We start from the raw sequence: 18758 nt of genomic DNA on the forward strand, positions 1-18758 counted from the left end.
CTGTTTTACTGGGAAGATTTTTGATCAATCGCAACAATTCAATTTCAGCCTCAGCTCTGCATGTCCAACAGGTGAGACGGTTTACAGCACAACACCTGCTGCTGCAGCACAGACTAACAAAATGTAACGACAACATTTGTCTGTAAAAATATTCTGACATGCAAACATTCAGGATATAGAAATCATTTTTGTAATTCTAACTGATCTAAAACAAGAAAGGTTTGGTCTGATTTAACTTCAGACAGCCAGAAAATTTTTTATTTTATTTTTATTTTTATTTGTTGAATGTCTGGCTACGACTGCACAATCTTTACTTCAATAAGTGGGATAAGAAATGAAACATAGATCAATTTTACATCTTCAATGATCTTTTCTCACCCACTTTATTTATTTATGATAATCTGAGTTGTTATTTCGAATCTAAGTAATTATTTGAACATACTGCACCTCTCCATTCTGTTATTATTCATCCACTTTATCCAACATCCTTCCGGTGTGTGTCAGGACACAACATCATCAGATCCACCACTCCGCTCTAAACACGCCCACACACACACGCACACACGCGCACACACACACACACACACACACACACACCAGAATGAGCGAGCCAGGCTGCCAGCCAAGGCAGGCTTGGCACCGGGCCTAATGATGCCCGGCATGCGTCTGCTCTCGACAACAGCGGGTTAACACCTGCCAACTTTTACTAAGGTGTAAATGTCTCTATTAGCGCGCGCCTGGTCCCGCGTGTGCGCCGCTTTTGATCAGAGAAGGAAACGCGCGAGCTCCGGTTTGTGTTCAGAACCTTGTAATCAGCGGGCCCGTCCGGCACCGCCGCTCATTTCTCTCCCATTCAACGGAATCTGTTCGAAGTATTGGAGCAGGACGTAAACTACGAGAGCCGAGCAGTGACATTTACACCGAGTCTATACAAACGTTTTCATGGTTAGAGTCGATGAGTGGCGCGTTGGTGTGAAATACCTTGAGAATTGTCCTCTACGTGACTCTCTGTGGCATTTAAGACAACACTGGAGGCGATATTAATGGGATCTTCGTGAGAAATTGTCTTTTTATTCTAGTACAAATAAACAGGGTTTGTAGGAAAAGCTGTGTTTGTTTATCTTAGTTGTGCTGCAGTGCGTTGAGGCTTCCCTTACTGGGATATTTTTTGAGGGTTAGGGTTTGATGGGGAATTTATTTTTTTGCTTTTTCTTTGCTTCAGTTTGTGGACGGGACCCACATGCCGCAGTGTTTTACACACAGGCTCTCAGGTGCTGCATCCAAATGTTGAAGTCTTGTTTCATTATGACCTTAAAAAGCAGCTTCCCACTCAAAGGAAAGGCTGACTTTAAACATGGCCTGAGTTTAGACTCTTTTCTTTTCCCAGGCAAGGTTTGCCCTGCTTCCCTCATTTTTGCAGCAGTCTCTAACCTTGCATTCATCTCCACAGCCCTCCTTATCATATAAAAACTTTGGCCGTTTTAGACAGCAGACAGAGGCACATTACACAGACTGCAGATTAAAGACACAGAATATGATCATCTAATCTACAAACAGAAGGTTTTTGCATGTTGCCTTTTTTTTTGGTAAAAGCTTTTGTTAGTTTTCCTTATTCAACACTGAAACCTTCCTTTTCCCCGGAGACATGAATATTGATGCAACAGTCGCCTCATTTCAATAATAATATGATTTGTAACACCATAGGATTAAATACGGTTTCACCCACTAAGACTTGGTTAGAATACTGCCTGATATGGACTTAATGAGTGTTTCTTCAGTTGCTCATAATTGATCAATTTTACACTGCAAAATCACAAAATACTGGCAAGTAGTTTTTGTAGCGTTTCTGGGGCAAATTTATGAATGTATACTTACAAGTAACTTCAATTTTAAGTCAATCATTTGTGAATATTGATCAAAATTATTAGCTCCACCTGCAGATTTCCAACTTGTAATACGACACATTTTTATAAGTGGAAATAATCTGTTAGTGGAACTTTAATAAGATTCAACAAGAATTAACTTATCTTGCTGAAAGAAGATATTTGCCCTGGAAACTAGACAAAAATATCTGATAAGGTTTTGTGTTTTTGCAGTAGTGTGAAGAGTGAAGCTTTCAGGTTTTTTCTCTTATTTACATTTAGTTCAGCCACTTTTCCCGCTTTTTTTCTTTTGAGCTGCTGAAATTTTACAACAAAAAACTGAGACTTGAACTCCAAAATATGAAAAGTCCCTCTGTCAGTACAGCTCAGCAAACAAAGACAACGATGTGAAGATGGGAACATCTGAATTATTCTCCCAGCAGATGGATTAGCTGTGTCAGAGCATGAGGGCACAGCAGGACGCAACAGTTTACGGAGCCCCACTAAACAGTAAATGTGTGGTGGTGTTATAGCCTTTGGCTCAAAGCACCAATAAAACCTGTATTTTCTTCCATTTTAAGCACAGTTAATTAAGATGTCTTACATTACCTTTAAGAGCACTCACCCGTCTACCAATGTGACGTACCAGTCAGATCTAGTCATTTAGTTTTAAGATGTTTTTGTGACGTGAGAGGAAGTTCGCATCATTTGGTACTAAGATAACCTTATGTTATCAAATCTGGCAGTAGTTACAGGATGTTTCTGCTAATCTGATTAACTTTTCTCACTTCAACATTAACACTAACACAGGTAAGTTTCTAAAGAAGAGATTTTCTCAACTTCAGACAAAGAGTTTTTGGTGGCAAATCTGGAAATTTTACAAGTCCTTACAAATGTATTTATTACTATAGAAAAATATATAGGTTGTATATTTGCTATGAAGCAAAAGCAAATGTAAATATAAATTCTTTTAAAAATAATATTCAAATTAAGGTATGATGTAAATTTGCAACATTAGGCACAACTAGCACATTTCCAGTCTTTGTTGCGTAGAATATGTTTCTGATGCAGCTATTGTGGAATCAGGGCTTTGAAATGGAAGTACCTGTTTTTGTTATTTCTGTCCCATTGTCTGTATTCTATATGGTGAATACTGCAGTCACATTCTGGTGCAGTTCACACTCTGACGGCTAGAGAGCTGTGAAGTGCTTCTGACTGGATTCTTGATCTGTGTGGAAAATTCTTCCAGAGGTTCCTCTGCTGCCCTCTAGTGATGGTTAAAGGCAACGTGTTCCTACATCCTCATAATGGCAAAACAGTTTTTCTATTTCACAAAGGATTACTTGTCGGATGCTGTAGAGTTGTGTGCACTAACTTTGACTTCCATCCAGTATGTTCTCATGTTGATCGATCCTTATGATTATTAAAACAGTAATCTAGAGGGTTTCATCATGCAAATTACTGCTAAACAGCTATTAAAGCTGATTTGTTTCCTTTTATCTCTCTCACTTTATCCTGACTTTGTTTCAATCAAGCTTCAAGCAAACCGACATGAAGCCGGAGCTGCGGTTGTTTCAGTAAACTCTTTTGAAAGTTCAGCCTAGCAATGATTTAGCCATGCTAATGTATAATTTCCTACAGCATTGCCCTCTGCTGGTGAAACTGGAATCCCAGATTTTTTTTCTTTTTCTTTTACTGTTTTGAAAATAAAATAACAGTTTAAAAAGTTCATAGTCGTTCATCCAGACGCTAATTTACTTTGAACCGTTCAATTTTTTTATGACCTGAGTAAAACGTTGTCGGCGTGTTAGATTATGGGGTAACCTGTTTTGTGGGGTAATTTGGAAACAGTACAAAGTTGCACAAGAAAAGTTTCAAGGGCTACTTTTCCACTGAAGGTCTTGATGCTCAAGTTCATCTAGATTTATTACCATGTAGCAAAGATCAAGCTGCAGTAATATTGCATAATAACCTCTACATACTACAGTATATTAACCAAGTACTATCAAATTGAAAATCATCTTTAACTCTTTTGGTAAGGTAGTCCTTCATTTTATGACCAAGACACCAACTCGTCCTCCCATGAAGGTAACATTGCTCCACCTGCTGCTGTGTGATGAGCTTTAGAGGTCACAGATGGAGCTCCTGTCAGTCAGCCTGCAGGCCGGTGCTGAGTGGGGGCAGGTTGGGGTGCGGTCAGGAGAAGACTAACAGGTGTGACAGGAGGGAGGGCCCTGCAGGACGGTGACCTTGGTCACACACTTTGTGTGAGCGCATGTTTTACTGTGTGTCAGCATGTAGAGACAGTGCAGCTACACCGAAGACGTAAAGCGAGCGGTTTGTACGGGCAAAGTGAGCTCCATTAATGGAGTGTCAGCACCCAACGTTAACAGACAAGAGATCAGTATGTGTGTGGCCCAGCTTTTTCTCATGGGTGGAGTAACATGAGAGATGGGATTGTGGAATTAAGCTAAGTGTATGTAGTGTTGGGTTACATCCGGTGTTGCACAGCTGTGTTTCAATCAACTCTGCAAACAGCATAAAAGTCGACAGGTGAATGTCCTCTGTTGTTACAAGACACAGTGTATATTACTGCATCTGTTAAAAGCAAAGGCATGGTGGTACTACCCACTGAGCTGTAGAAGTGAGACTGTTTGTCTTCAGACACAGACGTCAGTTTTCTGTTGTTCTCATGTGCAGCCAGCAGCATACCTCAGCTATTCCTGCTCTGCAAACCTGCCTGAAAGAAAATTGGGAAGTTTTTATTTTTTTATTGTTTTCTCTAAATTGCAATCAAATACTAATGAACATTGATGGCAACTTACATTACAACAAAGTACAACTGAAATACTGAAGCTGCATCAAACTGATCTAAGTATTTCAGGCAAACTCCATTAACTAATCTTATGTCCCTTATATAGAAGTGACAGAAGAACATTCTGTCATCAGCAGCCGTTTTTAACTGCATATATATATATATATATATATATATATATAACAGTGAGTGTAATTTCTTCTTCCACAGTACAGGTTTTAACTGCTACCTGTGTATAAATGTCCTTTATATTGAATTTGAAAGGCAACATGAGTAGCAATCCCACTGAAATCTAACTGGTGATGTGAGGTAAGAATTATCTGTACAATGTCATGAAATTAGAAATTGATTCTTTAATAAAAGCATTGTTTTACTAGCTGTGTGTCTAAATGACACTATAGACGAGTTAAATAAAATCTACATCAATGACAAAATTGAGAAAACATCAGAAGTCAGCAATAGAGTGAATCCATAGGAAGACACTATCCTACCTAGGAAAATAACACGCCAGCCTCCCCTTATTATGTACTGTACATAGATTTTATGTATTATATGATTAAAAAAGATATCCTTATAAAACAGATGCAACTGTGTGCAAAAGCTATGAAAATAGTGCAGCAATATCTCAGCTGATATATTTTTAATAGCACTATGAAGACAATTTGCGAGCACAACGAGAAACAGAAGTGTAACAAACCAAGAAACCAATGTGAAGCATGGAGTGAAAATGTATTTTTATGATTGGCAGGGCTCATTAAAACCAAACATGTCTCCAGCTCTTTCTTCTTCCATCTATTCTTTGAGTCTCATGCACCTGAAAAGACTTTGGTGTTTGTTCTTCCTGTTTGCATTAGCACTGCAGAAATCCAACCTGTAAATATCAGGCTATGCATCAACCGTACCAGGACGTTTTTTTAATTTTTTAATTTTATGTCACGACTTAGTAAGCAGATGGGCTGAGTTTGGGACAAAAGTTGATTTAGTCCTGTACAGCCATTTTCTTGTGTCAACAACTTTGTTTTAGCTTGTTTCTTGTTAGGCACATGCTGCTGTATCAGATAATCCATAAGTCAACACATTGAGGTGCCAATAGGTTTACTCTTAGCCTGAGGTGACTGAAGGCGCGAGACGATGTGGGACTTCACCTTTGGCAAACATAATTAATTTAGGAGATGTTACAACTCCGAGGTAAGATCTCTACATCCTTTCATGTGACCAAATATTTCTTTTCTGTGATCATGAACTTTCCCTGCTTTGCTTTTGTTCCCTTTTCAAACAAGCTTATCATAAACATGCAGAATGTGGTTTGGCAGTGGGCAGTGAGAAAGCGATGACTCGTGTGTTCTTACTTTCTTTTGGGATTTTATCCCCTCACCACACATACACACACACACCCCTACACACACCCATAAACAAACAGTTAAACACACTATACCTGATGTGTTACTTACAGAAACGGCGCTAAACACATGCGACACCACACACCTGCAGACTGCTTTGCATTGACTGGATGAAGAATGAACAGGCTGTCCTAAGATTACACACACACACACACACACTCTCACACAAACGCTAGCATAAATTGCACCTGCACATTGTTCAACAGGAGAACTCATTTTCACGTTAGCCACATTTTTAGAGTGCGGCAAAGTGGACTAGAAGCTCCATCCATCATTTTTAAGCTGGAACTATTATTTCTAATCACTTTTTTTGTTGTTGTTCACATCTGAGATAGTGAGGAGCAATTTTAAGTCAGCTAATAACATTTACAGCAGCAATTTCTTTGTGCAAAACAAAAGCCGAGCAGCTGGAAAATGGCTTCAGTTTAAACAAAGAAAAGAAAAATAAAAACAACTTGCAAAATGGATCAGAGCAAATTGGATTTAAAGGAAATTGACTCCCAGAAATATTGAGTATGTAGAGACTGCGGTCACATACGGCTTCGATGGAAACCCAGAGACCCTCTGCGCCTATCAGAAAACAGTTTACTGTTTGATAAATACACAGCGGCGCAGGAGGAATATTTCCTTATTAGAAATTCTGAATTCCTCCAGGAGGAATATTGGACACAATAAATCATTTAGCACGGCCGGCCGCCTTCACTAATACTGCTAGGTCAGCAACGCACAGCAAAGTGTTATATGACCATCAATTATTAACATGGACTAACTTTATTAGCATATTCCTCAAAGCTGGAGGGAGAGAAGAAAACGGACGGACGGATGGATTTTTTTTTCCTATTGCTCCTGATCTCTAATCTTGGAATCTAATAAAGTAGGAGCTGGATGGAATCTGACATGTGGATTATGAGGTGATTATTTATGGAGACTTTTTAATTAAAAGAAAAACTGCTTATTAGGAATCCTCAGTTCCCTCATTAATAGCAGGGAGAGGAAGAGTCTGTTGTTTGAGAGTTGGCAGGGTACACTAATGAGATGGTGGTGGTGGTGGAGGGGGGCGGAGGAGGATCGGAGATGGTGGTTCGTTAGGAAAATAGCAGAGAAGCAAAAGTGTTGTTGCAGGGATTTCATAACATAATTTGCAGTTCTGCACGAGAGACTCTCAGTCAAGACCCAGCAGTCCAAGTGTACATCATGGTTTTCAACTGGAATTCCAGAGGAAATGGAGAAACAAAAGGAATAAAGAAAAGGAGTTGTAGTGGCAAACCAGTGCATCTGCAATGAAGCTATAGTTTTTAAAGGTTGCTTCAAATATCCTCTGAGACTGAAAGGAAACACAGCAGCGTCAGATATTACCAGCCTAGTCTGAAGGCAGCCTATGGCGATGACAACAACTAACAACGACCATTTAACAGCTGAAAACATTGGAAACGGGTGAATGTGTCCAGAAAGAGCAACTTACAGGGACAGGGTTATGTAAACTCAACTTTTTAAAGCTTTTAATGTTATAATCATCAAAACATAGCTGGATTCCTTTATGCATGTTTGAGAAATCCTTTCATTTTTCATGGCAACCATTCAGCTGAGCAAAACTCCTGGGTGGACCTAGCCCCGCCTTCCAGGATGAAGCTCCTCCTCTGAGCTGCAGTTTCCAAGCTTCCATCTCACAAAGAAGCCCTCCTCTGTGACTCCCCCACTCAGCTCCTTCAGACTAGCCAGAAGCAATTAGCAAAGACCAGAGTTGTACTACTTGAGACCGGTCTTGGTCTCGAGACCATTTTTTGATGGTCTCGGTCTCGTCTCGTCTCGGACTCGACCCCTTTTGGTCTCGGTCTTGTCTCGGTCTCGGTGCTGAGGACTCGGGATTTTATTTCAAGACCAGCCAAGACCGCAACTGTGGAAATATCAGTAGACTTACAGCGTACTGTTTAGTTTATTTGTCAACATGTTTGTTTTCACTGGATGCAAAACGCACCGATTAAAATCCAAGCAATAACGTGACTTAACAATTACGTGTTTCTGTTACTCCCCCTCCCCACCGTTCACTCGCACGCGGCGCTCCAAGACATGCGCAGTGGTTTTCTTTGAGTGGCAGAAGATGTCTGTCTAATCGTCAGTAATAGAATTGCGCTGCTGCATAAATCATAAGAAATCCGATGGCGACAGCTAATTCAGCAGCGCTTCGCTTTCACATACGGTGGGGACTACGTCTAACTTTTTTCGTCACTTAGAAAAGAAGCTCAAAGCTGTACAGAGACACATAAACATTTGTGATAAAAAATAAAGTCACTCACTGCGCTGAATTATTGTGCAGAGGTGTTGACTGACGTGTTCCATATATGGGACAACACCGTGTCCAAAAGTCTGTAATATAGTGATGATACATTCACGAATGATCTGAGTCTTCTGAATTTCTCTTTACTAAGAAGATAGAACCAGAGCCTCACTGAGAGTCTCCTTCTTTGTCCTTGTAATGCTCTGCGTACATTGCACAAGCTATCATTATTTTATTTAATTATACACATTGATATTTATTTAATTAGCAAATAAATAAAACACAACAACGAAAGAGCACGCAGAGCATGCGCATTGATTGTTTTCGTTCATAGTGGCATGATGCCATGATGGCAGCAGACATGACAGCTTTGTGCTGCCTGGCTTCATGCAGTGGGAGAGAGAGTGAGAACAGTCATGGTCATCGCCTTGTGCTTGGTTACTTCTTGCTTGTTGCTCTTTGGTCAGTGTTCATAGTTGAGCGTTGTTTACCGTCAGGGCATTGCCTCAATTGCTGTTTAATGGTGCAGACAGTTGTGGTTTCTGACATGAATGATATGGGCAAATGCCCAGGGCGTTATCTTTTTAGATAAGCAGAACAGAGAGTTTGTTCTGCTTTTAATATTGGTTAAATTTATTTCAGCTCTAAGTATTTAATGTCAAGGTGTTCGTATGGGAATGTGAATCTTTCAGATCAATTTGATTAGCAATTTTGATCATATTTCAAATTTATTGTGTCATGTGGCACGGGGCGCTGGTCTTGGTCTTGATTTGGTCTCGGACCCTAAAAGTCTTGGTCTTGTCTCGGTCTCAATACACTCTGGTCTTGGTCTTGGTCTCGGGTTAGGTGGCCTTGATTACAACACTGGCAAAGACCTGGAGGAACTGAACATCTTCTGAGCTCATTATAGGACCTACGTTTCAGCAAAATGTTGGTAAAAACATTAACTAAATTTTTGTCATTCCGTTTAATTTTGATAGTACATAGCACCACAAACATCCAGTAACTTTTACTCAGAAAAAACACAGGTTCTTCTTCATTTAAACTGATTTACAATACTTTCTCTATGGAAATCAGATTAGAACATTTCATTAAGATATAGTGTATTTACTTTGTTTTTACAGTAGTATTGTTTCTTGCATTTTTCATAACAAAAGATGTAACATTTTAGTGGCCCAAGGCTACTTTTAACTTGACAGTTGTGGCCCCTATTTCAAAAAGTTTGGACACTCATACGTAATGCCTGAGTCCCGATCATCATAAAATAACCAATAATCATCATCTTTCAGAACAGGTTGCTACAAAAAATAAAATTAAACCAGCTTTGAATGTTAAAACAGAGTAACATTTGAAAATCTTGACAAAGACAAAAACAATACCAACCCAGATAAAAAAAACAAAAACAGCATTGACCACATATTCTCATCTGGAGCTTCATCTGATTCTGTGGTGAATGAGTGGAGACGAGGAGTGGATGAGATCACGAGAGGGAAAATATCACACTTTGAAAAATGACGAACCGATGGAGCATGAAAGCGTGCGTCGCCAAACAGCAATTACCATTTCCTGCCGCAGCCCCCGGCAGAGAAACTCCTCACAGAGTGCATGCAGTACGTAGGTAGGTAGGTGGCATCATGAATTACACATCCGGACGTCCAAGACTTCTGGGGTCAGCACTGCGTGGTGTAAAAAAAACAAAAAAAACAACAGAGGCTCTTTTTGTTGAATCCTGCTGTTCTATCCATGAAGTTTCTCACATATGTGCAGCCAAGTCTAGAAAACACAAAATGCTCTGAGGTGGTGGGTGTGGAGTGTGGGGTGGGCTGAGGTCAGGCTACACACACACACACACACACACACACGCACGCACACACACACCCACACACACACACACACACACACACGCATACAGATGAAGCGGTCTCTACTCCTGCTACTGGAACTCTCATATTGTCTCAGTCCAACAATGCAGCAGCTGGCACAAACAGCGAGCTATTTAACAGCCACCAATTGATGCTACGCCACCAGGTGCTACTGTGTGCCTTTCCCATCCTCATTTTATGCATCAGCAGAATTTCGTTTGCCTTTACTTTCATAGTGCAAATGCTAGAAAACAGAAGGGATGGAGGCAGCCGGGGGGTTGGAGGGGTAAATGACATTTATGCCCAGAGACTGGAATGGCTCGGGTCGAAGAGAGCTGTGGACATCAAGGTGAAGACGTACGGTCTGCTTCTGTTTCCGTTTTTGCGTTTGGTACGCAGAGGAAAGTACAGAGGCTTAACCATGTCCTCGGGAGCCGGCGCTCACACGCTGATGAGGATGCCACCAGGTGTCTGAGTTTGCCGGAGTGTGTGTTTCTCCCCACGCCTCTGTGCGTGTGTGTCAGTATCTGTGTGAATCGTAACCAGAAATAACACACTTCCATGGGACCTTTTAAATGGACACCATCTGTCTCTATCGGGGGAGGCTTTGGGAAAACGAATGTCTTTGCTCGGATCGTTTTTATATATAAATATTTATTTTTTATTTTTTACCTGCAGCTGGCTAGGATGATCCGGCATCATTTTTCTGGAAACGGAATAAAGATCTTTGAAACAAATATGACACAGGATAAGTTTGTTTGTTTTATAAAATGTTCTACAGTGAATCAAATCAAAAAGCAGAAGTAAATTTGGGTTTATTTCCTAAATAGTGGCTTAGTAGCTGCGTTTCCATTATAAATGTGCACAAAACTTTGTCAATATTTCACTAATGTTGAAGAAATTTCACAATTGTGGTGTTTCCATTAAATATTAAATAAAATTAAAATCACATGTGAATAAGTTTGTTCACTAAGTCCTCCTACCACGTCCTGTTGTCCTCTTTGTCTTTTCCACCAGTAATGACGTCTGGTTGTCGATCACATGACTCGTGTGATATAAAAATAAAGTGTTGCCACTTTTCCAAAATACACTTATTTCGACCCATAAAGCATATCATCCGATACCGATAAAGCCTTTTAGAGACTTTTTTCAAATTGGCATGTTTCCATTAAACAAAATTATTTTTGTAATTCCAGTTTTGCAGCTATGTGCTCAATGGAAACACAGCTTATGTTTGCAGCAGTAGGAGTTGCAGCTACATGGATTTGACTCGTCACATTGTCCCACTGTAAACACATTCTGAACACTGATGCATGCAGTTTGACAAAGAGCAGCACCTGGACAAACTCTCTGTTTGTCTGGGCCCATAGTAGGAGCTTATCACTAATTGTGAAGTCTCCCTTATGCACTGTATGACCACTATCTCAATTGTTCCCAGGCAGAAGCCAACCGCCTGAACTGAAGCTGCAGCGAATGCACCTGTGCCCTTCTATGCGGTTGTGTGTCATCTGTGTAGCCTGATTGACTGTCCATTATTCAGTCCGTCGGTCTACCTCAAATCTTTGTCTATGTTCTTCTGCTGTTGAAAAAAAACACAATTTCTCAATTGCGGTGTTTTCATTAAGTAAGAAATGAAACTAAATTAACACATGGATAAGTTTGTTCACACAATAAATCAATGAAAATCATGGCAGCGACGGATATAAACAGTTATATGAGACATATTCAAAATTCAGCCATGGTGTTAGTGCTCTTTATCTATCAGCCAATCAGAGGAGACGTCGGCGTCTTATTCAGATGTCGGAGCCACAGGGGCCTTATACTTGTCAGCTGCTACGTATGAGGAAGTTGTAGTCTGTGATTTTACAGAAGAGTCAGAATTCAACATGTTGGAATGACGCACAACATTTTATGAACTGCGAGATGTTGTGAGAGCTCTGGTGGAGCCAGCTGCACATGGTCTGAAAAAACTCCCACAAAAAGCCACCATCCTCCTGCCACTTCCTGTCGTCTTCTTTGTCGTTTCCACCAGTAGTAACATCAGGCTATCGATCACGTGACTCGTGTGGTGCAAAAAAAAAAGGTTTTCATTGCAGTTTTGCAATTCGATACGGCTGGAAAACCATCTCATCCTAACGCAAAAAAGCTAAATGTGAGGTTTTTTTAAGATGTTGTGTTTCAATTAAACAAATTTATTTTGATCATTTCAGTTTGTGGTTAAACTGTCCAGACACTAGCTGGACACACAGCTAGTGTCTCCAGCTCTCTGGCTGTCCTCTGGTCTGTCATTTACAGTAGATGTCAGACAGCTGTCAGGGTGGCTTTCTCAGTGCGTTGGGAGGGGGGGGGGGTGAAACCCCTCTGCCTTCCCCGTCAGGCCCAGTGAGACAGACACAGACGTGATGTGATGGCCACAGTGTCTGATAGCCGCCAGATCCGTCATGCTTTAACTGGGCTTGACTGCGGATGAGCCTCTAAACTGCCTGCTACAATAGGGGACACGTCCAAGAGAATGGGTTTGACCCCGCAGGTCATCTTGCAGATTAAGCCTGTAGGAGGGAGCGCGGTGCAGCGCAGTGCAGCGCGCTCCCTATTCACACCTCAGTAACACACACAGCAGCACATTCAGTAGAATCGGATAGTCTTGTGTGGCGATGTTTGGACTTGGGTGTTCACATGACCAGCAATACAGAAGTTTTTGTGCTGCCGTTTACCTTCGTTGTGTGTCATCTGCAGGAGAAATGGGACACACACACACACACACCCCCATTCCCGGAGAAGAAACCCTTGGGTTTTCTCCTGAGTTTAAGCCTCCCTAATCCCTGAGAAAGATTTGCAACAGTTTGACGTAATCCTTTAGCATTTTACCCTTCCTTACTCCCAAATGCCTCCTCTGCCGTGGCTTTGCCAACAATGCACATGCGATAGCTTGATGTAATTAGAGTCGTTAAAGGCTCTCCATAAATAAAAGCGGTTTGCTCGCTTTTTTTTGTTTTTTTCTTACACTGCATCTGCACACAGATTGGTGATTTATGCGGTTATTAGGATGCATAATGACTCCGATTGTGCAGTAAAGGTCCAAAAATCTGAACCGTTGAAATTTAAACTTTTCTTTTTTCTTTTTTTTAAACTCCATGAGCAAAAGTATCTGTAATTGATACTCCTCATTATAGCTCATTATGAGTCATCATATATCAAAACCAGGCCTGAATAAAAGCTTTGAAAAAGCTCCGTTCACACGCTCTTCATACAATCACGGAAGGACAAAGCTTGTGACAGCAGCTCAGTGTGCTCTGAGTGTCCCGGCTTCATGTTAATTGAAGCTTCGCTGGAGTGTTTTCAGCTGCTTTAAGTGTATCAGCTGACAGCGGCGTTAATGTGGGTTGTGTCATTTTGTGTCCTACCTGGGAAAGCACTGCTGAAAAAGTGCTGGGGAAGTACAAGCGTTAGAAACATGTCAGCTCCCATACAGACAGAACAAAAGTCCCCGTCACCTACCATCTGTGCCACAAAGCGGCACGAGCTGGATTGTGCCAAACACCTCGTTGCGTCAAAGGACGTAAAGGTGCTGCTGGAGATTCTTCAACGAAGTCAAGTCTCAGTAACAGAATGAAGTTCATATTTTATCAGTAGGGCTTGTAACGAGTGCCTAGACGTTCTGGTGGATGATGACGGTGACGGTGATTGTTCTCACAGTGTTTCTTGTTTACACTTCCTGCCGGGCGCTGAGCTGTCTCTCCATCGACACCTTCGGTGACGGCGCAGTCACAGTGCATCGTGTGCCCTGTCAACACACGGCGCTCCTCTTCGCTGGATGGTGAAAAGAACATTTTCGCAACTTTGGGAAGCACATGTGTGACCGAGTGTTTCTGTCTGTTTCCTGTTTGGCTTCACCAAAATCAGTTGCTCAAGAGCAGCAGAGATTGAACCTTGAATACGCAGAACAGAAGGTAACTGGACGGACCGGGACGTCGGCTGCTTCTCTCTGACATACCATATTTCAGGAGGACAACGCAAACTAGGGCCTGGTCTTTAATGTGATAATTTTGATTAATTAATTACATAGATTTCATTGAGTTATTCATTTATTTATTTTTTACACATAAAAATCCAAAGCTGGAACCTTTGCATGGTGTTTCTGGTACACAAGTAGATCTAACGCACAAGTGACATCCATAAACATCAACAATGGATGACAAAATGGCCTCTCTTGACCCACTTGGGGTTAATTTTTGCTTCAGAAAATGATTTAATATGATGCTGGAAAAGACTGTTGTGTTCAATCAGTGCTCACAGTGCTAAAAGGAGTTAGCCCATCAACGAAGATATTTAAGACTAAAATAGCATCTCAATGCTAAACATGTACCAGCAGCATAGACGACCCCAGTTCTAATGTCAGTGTCCACACAGTCCACATTTCTGTATATTTTCAATGTTTGTTAAATGATCATGGATTCCTGAAACACTTGAAAACTGAATGGGTATAATCAGCTGTGTTAGAGAGGGCGCCAAACAATGGCAAAAAAAAGTCTTTCTAGTAAGAATTTTCTGTTTTTAACAGCTGTTCATGCATGTGTAAATAATCTAAATAGCAAATTAAAAAACATAAATACTTTTGTTGTTGACTCCATGTCTATTCATTCAATAATTTAGCAGCAAAACTGGTGTTTGAATTGAAAATGTTGCTTATTTTGTCAATTTAAGGTTTTCGATTAAAGTGCAGTGAATTGTGATTCATTAATTACTGACACTGTAAAAAACTCTAAAAGAAAATTCTTAAAAAGTTTTATCAAGTCCAATCACTAATAAGGATACAACTTGATTAACTGAGGGAAAGATATTTTATAAATGCAGAATGTTCATTTCTTCTGACAAATTCCTTCATTCCTCACAATCTGAATGGATACTAGGAAGTTTGATGAAGATGTTGTGCGACTAGCCCCATTTTTGCTTCACCATCGCACACCTTGCTTTTTGTATTTTGCAACACAGAGCGCAGCAGTCACTGTTGGAACAGATTTCACCAACTCCCCACTTCATCAGCTCTGTGTCTCACACAAAACGGTTTGATGTGAAAACCCGTTTACCACCAAACACTTTACTATCCAACAGAGTACAGGTACGCGGTTGTAAAACGTTTGCTGTGTCCAAGTGATGTGGCTGCCAACACCCTCCACCTTGCTCTCTGCTATTCTACCGCTAGTTCCCCAATGGAGCCTGCAATGCTAAGGCTGGTTAGCATGGCTACCGATGACAGCTGATAAACTGTTTTCCTGTAGCTGTAAGTTTTTTTTCCGCACCATTGGCACACTGATCAGTGCATACGTGAGCATGATTGACAACGCTAAGACCATCCTTCTGGCTCTGATTGGTTGTTTCTGACCAACTGTGTATTTCTGCAGATGGCAGTAGGAGTACCGGAAGGAGGCGATTGATTTTTTTTCACAGATTATCATCAAATCTACATACTGCAGGTAATCTGTGGTTAGTATGCAGCATGCTACGTTATGTACAGTATGTACACAAAGCTACATACTGTAGCTTTAATTCAAAGTTTTGATGTTACAGCAGTTTTGATGTTCCCTAACACCTTACCTGTATATGTGTGTGCAGCACTTAGTCTTTGCAGCACACCTACTGCTGGGCATGGTGGCTTAGAAGAAAAAAAAAGTGTGGGCAACAGGCAGCCTGTGAGGTAGAAAACACAATCGGTTTTAAGATCTGTAGTCATAAATCACACAAAAACTCTCTCTCTCTCTTATGCACACACAAACACACACACACACACACCCCACCATGTGAGTGGTGAGCAAACACACACAATCGCGCTCTCATGCTTCTTTTCTATACGGTAAGCATGTCTGCAGGTGGAAAAGGTGATTACTCACCACAAAGCACTAGCTGGACAGCAGTAAAAGGAGGGCATTTAACTTGTAAACTTTAAAGCACGCGCCACAGGAAGACCAGAGGAAAGAAAGAACAAACTCATGGTTTTGCCATACGAGCTGAACACAGAAGGAAATTGGTTATTTGGGCGATGGAGGAGCGCGCTGCAGGGTGGCGAGGGAAGTACACAGCTGTGTGTCCAAGCTCCTAGGAGCTCCTATGTATAGGAGTAATTTCTAGGACCTGTTTGGCAGCAGGGTAGTGTCCGAATCATCTGTGAAATCACAAGTTAACAGCAATGAAACAAATACAGACAGGAAAATCTAAATCATCACCGCAACAAAAGCACAATAGCAAAGACGTTAACGGGAACACACTGACAAATAAAAAAAAAGACCCTTTTTGTATTTTGTGCCACCACTGCATCTGAAAATCTACATTACTTAGATGAATAGAAGTAAAGACAATGAAAATGTAATTCCTTGCGCATTTTGACATTTTGAAAATATATTTGCTTGACGGACACACAGCAATTTTGAAACAACTTTGGTTTGTTGATAGCTTTGGCCCTGGGATGAGGTGATTCTTATGGCCCAATTGAAACTGCAATGGAGACACTTTTTTTCCCGCATCACGCAGGTCACATGATCAACAACCAGACGCTCACACAGAAAACAAGACGACAGGAAGTAGTTGTGAGGATGATGGCGTGGCGTGTTTTTTTAATAACTTGTCATGTGAGCAAACTTATTCACGTGTGATTGTAATTTAATGGTCACTCATTTGCATACATCAATATGCTATTGAGCACCAAACAACTGCAGTGTAAGTGTGCAGTAACTGTAGGAACGTTTCTCTGCATATAATGGCAACGATTGTTAATGAAGCACATTTGTTTATGCCGAGTTAAACTGATAGAGAATTTTAATCGAGTCAACATAGTTCTATTTGTCTGAAAGATCAAATGTTTGACTATGGCAGTTTTGAATGCTGAAACTTATTAGATTCTTTATGTTGAGGCAAAACAGTACTGAAGAAATATATAATTTTTTTTAATTGTGTGCTATGCTGGGACAAACTAATCCCCCCCAGCCCGATCTTTAGGGGATCAATAAAGTATTATTATTATTATTATTATATTATTTCGCTGATTTTTTTCTGCAATCACAACATAAAAGTGACACCATAAATATGTAGACAGGATGTTTATTTCAAAAGTGCTACATGTGCAGAATGCAAAATGTTACATGTGTATTGTAACATTTTATATAGTGATTATATTTCCAATGCTTAAACTGGGGGCAGTGTCTAGTGTCTGCTGTGGGATGACATCTTTCTCATCTCTGTTGCCATGTGTGGCCCATGCATTCTCATTAATGACCTATTTCATGGCACATTAATTTAAATGGTTTTAGGGAAATGCAACATTAGCACATCCTATTCCATAACTCTTTTCAGAGGGCAACATTTCAATGTTTCATGCTCTGAAAATCCCTTCATCCCAATGCACCGTTGTCTTTCTGGTAGTGTGACTTAGAATTTAGCGTATGGCTGCAAAACAAACTAAAGCTCAGACAGAAATAGATTTGTTTTGTTTTTTTGTCTTTGGTGTTGAAGTTTTCTGTCTCTAAGTAATCAGTGCTCACAAAGCACATTTTGATTGACTTCAGGAACCCTGCTGCTAAAAATCACAGTTTCCAAGTGCTGCTTTGTTACAAGTCACCTTGTAACTGCAGTGAGCAAAGAAGAGGCAGAAATGTGAAACTGAAAACATACTCACATGAAATACTCACAGTTTTTCCGGATACGGCCCTGTTCTCTAGGCACTGTTTTCCTCGACGTCCAAACACACACATTTAATCACATTAATTGATCATAGATACATATTCTCCAGCTTTTGTTAAAAAGCTCAGGGTTTCAAAGCCTTCCCAGTTCCACACAGGCCCAGAGATTTCATCCAATTGTAAATCCTCCAGAGCCAAACTGAGACTGAGAGCCGACGTTATCCCTTCTAGTTGCTAACTGAAAAAGGATCAAATAACGTGGAACAATTTTCTGCCTCCATTTTTCAGAGTCCATGCCGGAATGTTTTTCACCATACGGCGTCGACTCCTTCAAAATTCATCTGTGGATCAGCAGGAGCACAGTAAATTAAAACCAACGAAATAACGAAAACTGAAATGAAGATAATTTTGTTGATTGAATTGAATAAAAACAGTAATTAATGGGGAAAAACTATAATTATCTAGAACTATATCATGCATTTATAAAAGAAACTGAAACATACTGAATTTATATAATATGCTTTGTTTTTGTGTTTATGAATATTATCAGGGTTTCCCCCCGCCAGGCTAAGCGCTGCTTGTTTTGGTTTTTATTAAAAGTAACCATTTTTTTCTCCATTATTCAACTGCAAGCGTCTGCTGCACTGAGCATTTCACTGGCAGAGCAGAATTATTCCTGAAAAATGAGTTTACAGTTGATGCATTGAGAAGGAAAAACCTTTCACCTCCACCTGTTTGCTGCTGGTATTGTTATTTTTTATTGTCTAATTGTTGAGTTTGTGTCAGATATTCCGTCACACAGGACATATCCAACATTCCTGTTCAGTTAGAGCAAATCATTTTTTACAGTCCAGCAAATGTAAGGACTTTTCAA

General features: G+C 40.5%; 1 long non-coding RNA gene across 1 annotated transcript; it reads right to left on the minus strand.

Moving 5' to 3' along the window:
• Nucleotides 1–1984: 1984 nt before the first annotated feature.
• On the minus strand, nt 1985–16889 carry LOC114145264 (uncharacterized). The gene is made up of 3 exons (XR_003595649.1): nt 16768–16889; nt 15383–15385; nt 1985–1996 (listed from the first exon to the last, which is right to left on the minus strand). It is a non-coding gene; the product is annotated as an uncharacterized LOC114145264 (long non-coding RNA).
• Nucleotides 16890–18758: the final 1869 nt, after the last annotated feature.

The sequence above is a fragment of the Xiphophorus couchianus genome, chromosome 5 (genome assembly GCF_001444195.1).
Source record: "Xiphophorus couchianus chromosome 5, X_couchianus-1.0, whole genome shotgun sequence".
Taxonomy (NCBI): Eukaryota; Metazoa; Chordata; class Actinopteri; order Cyprinodontiformes; family Poeciliidae; genus Xiphophorus; species Xiphophorus couchianus.